Source organism: Euphorbia lathyris, chromosome 4 (assembly GCF_963576675.1).
Source record: "Euphorbia lathyris chromosome 4, ddEupLath1.1, whole genome shotgun sequence".
In the NCBI taxonomy this organism is placed as follows: Eukaryota; Viridiplantae; Streptophyta; class Magnoliopsida; order Malpighiales; family Euphorbiaceae; genus Euphorbia; species Euphorbia lathyris.
Window position 1 is genome coordinate 35,473,998 of NC_088913.1, and position 5,881 is coordinate 35,479,878.

The window sequence follows — 5,881 nt, forward strand, 5'->3', positions numbered from 1 at the left end:
AAGAAAGGTAGAAGAAAAGCTATGGTGGCAACAAGGAGCAATAGTGATGAGTCAACCTCATCAGAAGCTGATGTCACTAAGTCAGCAAACATATGTTTCATGGCTGACGAATCTGCTGACCACTGCCGATCTGAGCAAGCTGACCTCTCAGATGGATCTGGCCAAGAGGAACACTCCAATGAGGTAACATCTCTTCTTCTGCTTAGAAATGAAATGGTTAATGCCCTGAGTGATCTCTATACACTGACCAAAAAGTGTAATAAGAAAATCAGAGCACTCAGCAGGCGGTGTGATGAGATTGAAGAGGTCAAACTGAATGACCTCCGACATCTGCTTCAAGACAACACCAGGCAAGATGAAAATCTAAAAATCATGCATCGATTTGTCTCGGAAGTCCAATCAGACTCCAAGAAGATGAGGAAGGACATCACATGTATACAGAACCAGCTAAGTACATCGGCTAAGAAAATGTTCTATCCAAATGCTGAGTATCAAGGTACTGGTCAACATAGACAGTACACTCAGCTGAACAGTCAGTGTGACTGTTGTGGAAAAAGAGGACACACTATAAATGTGTGTTGGTATGCTCAGCACCATCGTGTTGACCAAAAGAGGAAATATCCTCAAAGGGTAATCTTTTATGACTTTTGTGGTAAAGATGGCCACACCATAAATGTATGTCATCACAAAGCAAAATATGATGTTTCACCTGTTCATGCTAACCAACGAGGACCCAAAAAGAACTGGGTACCTAAAGATGAATAGTTTAAATTGCAGGTGAGCCTGAGGTGTGTGGAGAAGTCAAAGCTATGGTACATTGACAGCGCATGCTCGAGGCATATGACTGGTGATGAAACTCAGTTCATCACACTTATGCATAAACGAGGAGGAAATGTAAGCTTTGGAGACAATAAAAAGGGTAAGATAGTAGGATCAGGTACTATCGGAGGAAATCCTGCTATTGAGTCAGTCTCCTTAGTCAGGGGTCTCAAATATAACCTATTGAGCGTGGCTCAGCTGTGTGACAGCGGTAGAAAGGTTGTATTTGATGCCACTGAGTGTCGGATACTCGAGGGAAAAACAAATAATTTAATTTTAACTGCCCCTCGTGTTGACAATGTTTTCATATTGAGTTTAGAAAAGAAGTTTTCGAAAAACATATGCTTAGTGTCAAAGGAATATAATTCCTGGCTATGGCATAGGAGACTTGGTCATGTAAGCATGGACCTCCTTGCCAAATTAGCAAGAAAGCAATTAGTTGAGGGATTGCCCAAACTTAGATTTGAGAAAGATCAATTATACAATGCTTGTCAGCAAGGTAAATGTTGTCCTCTGATGTGACTCTAGCAAGTACACTAGATACAAGTAATAAAGTGATAAGTCAAGTATCGTATCCACATGGATTGAGATCAAAATGATATGAGAAAATCGTTGCTGAACAGAGTGTGTGCGTAAAGGTATCTTCTTAGTAGGATTGATTGTTTGAGTGTTATAGTTAAAACAACAGTGTGCTAAAGTTATGAAAGATATGACAAATAGAAGATAGTTTAAAGGATAGAACAGGCTAGGCACTGCCGAACAGGTTGTGTTAAGTCTTACAACATTCCAACGAATTAGTGATGATGCCAATGAAGCCAAAGTATCAGCTTTAATGCCCGCTTAAGTCAACTTTCGTGTGTTCTTAAGTTCCTGAGATTTACTAGAACCTTTAGCATCCTAAAGATACGTTCTTTCTCGCATTAAGATCGAAGCTGTATTTCTATTTAAGAAAACCTTCGACACAACCATCTAACAGGTCTGCTTCGAGGTTGTGAGATTAATAGAGATATCAGTGAAGATGCAAGCAGTGTCCTAACATTCATCTATCACATGCATAAATGCCGAAGCACAGAAGTTAAACCCTCATCAATCACAACATTGGCAAAATACTCCACATTCATTGAAAACGATATAAGACTTACATTACTGGCCCGGACTGGCCTTGCCCATTCAAAATGGATTACTCACTCATATCGAGCAGTGACTAATCAGTTGTTCTTGATACATTCAGAGACTCCATTGGAGCTCTATTCCAAAGCTTTTTTCTAAAATAACTTATCTATTTTATGAAAACTAAAACTATCTGAACTCTCTATCTTTCCTTCGCTACGCCTACTTAAAGGAGAAAGACAGGGACAAAATTCGTACATGAAAAGTGTTGGTCCCTTATAACGTAACAAGTTAGTTCCAAGGTGGGGGTTAGGAACTATTTAAAATTTTGTACGTTGAGGCTAACTTCTTTTTCTTTGAAAAAGGTTTACACAGCGCGTTGAGTGAACTTAAGACACTAGCTTAGTCAACTGGTGACTAAGTCATCTTCTTTCCTTGAGTCAGGAGATAGCACTTGAGTCTATTCCTGAACTCAGATACTCAATGCACACAACTCAGCGTGACCTCTTTACTTAGTCAGTTTTTAAGCAAGCAAAATATATATATCAAAGGAGCTTAAGGTTAGAAAGATGTTACTCAGCAGATTTATCCAGGTTCAGCCTCTATGCCTACGTCCTGTCCTCGGAACACGTTCCGAGCTTTCGAATTCTCTACTGAGCTCTTTAAAGGTAGAGCATCAAACCTTTTACAACTAGAAGCTGAGTATGACAAGAGTACCTTCCTATATACCTCTACTCACTCCTATTCTACCGATGAGTACTATAACCGAGTACTCAGCCTCTCCTTTCTATACTTCTAGAAATGATGATGAGATTGTCCTAAACAACAATTGCTAAGACACTTTAGATGATTGGAAATCACTCTAGACTTTTACACAGAATATGGAAATTGGTGTAAGGTATTTGCTTTGCTTTTCTCACAGATTCTTCGAGTATGAATTTGGTCAGCGTGATTGCTAGTTGAAGATCTGCATCGAATGAAGCAAATGGATGGCCTTTATATAGTGACACTTGAGGCACCTGGTCATTTCGAATTTCGAAATAACAGTTGGAGGGAAACGGCTTCCTGTCGTTGTCATTCTGTGCGTGCTCAGCGTCGTTGGCCAATAGAATTCTTGCATCTTCTGTCTTCGTCAGTCTTCGGCAGAATGTTTCGCCATTTATGGAAAAGTCCACGAGACAGCTTTCTGCGCCTTCTGAACTTTACCCAAAGTAGAAATACTTTGTCTAGAAGTTGAACATTTCCTGCCGCTGTTCTGACTGCTTTGTTGTCCAACTCAGCAGCTTCATCTTGAAGCTTTTGCCACGAAGGCTTCTTAATCCTTCTCTTGTTGAGTCGTCATTTTGGTTGATATGGCTTCGTTTTGAACTTCTAAGCCGAATGGTGTTGATGTGTTGACTTGGGCTTGACTTCCACTAAATGGGCCTTTGGTCTTTTTATTCTCAATGTCTTATACACAATTAAACTCAACATTGAACAAACACATTAGTGTAATAAATCAAAGCTTATTAAATTTAATGTGCTAGAATATTTTTACTTAAATAATTTTGTCAAATCAAAATCATGTGGAAAGGTGTTTCAACAAACTCCCCCATTTTGATGTTGGCAAAAATATTCAGTCGAAGAACTCAGTGTTGAGCTCCCCCATGATAGTTGACCTAAAGTAATTAACTCCCCCGTAAGGGTTGAGCTACTGACTTAGTTTTACTATAAATATTTCAAGGTTTAGTTGAATAAGTCTAAGGTCAGTTTTCAGAGATAGGTCAGCTCATGGAACATATTCTATTTAACTCAGTTTTACACGGAAGGTTTAATTATCAGAGAGCGCTGAGCATTATTTGTTCAATGAGTTTCAGTTAAATCTACATATAAGAAGTGGTCAACATGCATGATCAACATAGCATTCATATCATCACTTAATATAGACAGTAAAGCACAGATGATTCAATGAAGATGCGTTTTTAACAAATTATATTAGTTACTTACGTAAACATCGAATAAAGATAGTCATTTCGAAAAAGGATAGAGATGCATATAATTTGTTTATAGTCAGCACAACAGAGTTAATAAAAAAAATTGGGTTCAAGGGACAATCAGCTAGTCTATCCTATTCAATATAAACTAAAGCTACTTTAGTTTGCCCTTGCCCTTCTGTTACTGACTTCCAGAAGCTTGCTGAGTTCGGGGTTGATCTTTCTCCCCCTTTTTGCCATCATCAGATGTGGGAATGAAGATTGAGTCATTGGCAGCTTGAGCTAGATGCTGAGAGAAGGCTTTTAGCTTCTTCGAGCTTTCATTTATCCCATCGAAGATTGGAACACCATCATCGATAATCACTCGAGGAATACCAATTTTGGCTGCACTTAGCATGCTTAAGACAGCGGCTTGAGACTTGCCAATCCAGTGTATAGTGTCAGTGAGGATTGCAAAAGCTTGATGAAACATCTTTAGCAGAGATGAGTCATAATACTCGCACTGACCCTGGATTTTGTGCACATCACTGTAGATTGCTCGAGAATACTTCATAATCTCGTTCGTCTTAAGCTCATCAGTGGCCATCTCTTGCCTGTTCAAGTTCAGCAGATGCACAGACTGAGAAATTTGCTCAATGGAGCATTGGGAGGAGGTGGAAAGCTGATGGTTTGTTTTCTCTTGCTCAGTGTTAAGTTGGCGAAAGAGATGTTGGACTTCGGCAGAAGTGGCATAGGGTGAGTTCGCAGCTGACAGTTGATGGAATTCCTGATGTAGAGAATTTATATGATTTACAATGGTCAACTGGAGTTCTGCTATTTTTAGAATAGAGTCCTGCCGGGGCTGTTGAGATTGCAAAGAAGTTAGAACACTCAGAAGATCCTTCATACCCTTTATCTCGGTTAGAAGCTGAGTGATTGATGAAAGTTGTGTTGTCTCAACAGTGCTGGATTCAGCGGCATGGGTGCTTGATCTTTGGAGATCCTGAATGAGTGCTTGAGCTGAGTCAACAATGCGTCTACCAGACTCAGAGGCAATGTTATAGTTAAAGGATCCATCCAGCATTGGTCCAGATGCCCGAGATGGAGGAGAACCAGTTAGAGGCAGTGTTAGGTTCAGCTCGGCATTTGGAGTTCCAGCATGGTCAGTTGAACAGCAGCAGTAGTTTCTGTGTGCTCAGCTTCTTCTTCTTCAACCAACTCAGTGTTGATTGGTTCAACTGCTCATCCTCGGTAGTTTCTTCAGTGTCATCCTGACCACTGTCTTCCTTATCTGACTCATCATCCAGTGCATCTTCTCTAGACTGGTCATCCAACTCTTCTTCATCAAGCTGACCACTTACTGGATTTTGGTCGTGTTCTTCCTCAGCCTGTTGCTCAGCGTTAATTCCTTGACTCTGTGCATAGTGAGAGTTAGGAGGAACGACGATGTCTATCGGTATAGCTGTGATGGGTCTTAACTCAAAGTTGAGTTTCTTCTTCTTCTTCTTGCTCAGCGGTTTCTTATAAACTTCGTCCCTTTCCTCTGTCTCAGGCTCAGCTTCCCTAGGTCATTTCGAAGCTGACCTAGATGCACCAGGAATTTGCTGAGTTGGAAGTTGTGTTTGTTTGCATACAACTTTGATCCTTTTTGGGGCAGTGGCAGCTCCTTTAGAGGTGCTTTGCTCAGCTTTCCTTTTTCATTGTGTTCTTCTTTTGCGAGTCACAGCCCCCTCAGTGGTTGCCCCCTCAGCATTCAGTTCAACTTCCCCTTTTCCTTCCTTTGGTACAATTGGTAGGTCATATGCCAAACCAAATAGGGCAGCAGTTGTTATCTCAGTTCCCCGAATTCGAATCTCCGCAACTGTGTCTACCTTGTGATCCTGGAGAATTCGAGTGATGAAGGAACCCAGCCTAAGAGTCCCCGTACTTCGAAGAAACCCACCGATGATAAACACAGTCATATTGATCAGCGTGTAGGTCAGCATGTGCCATATGAAGCA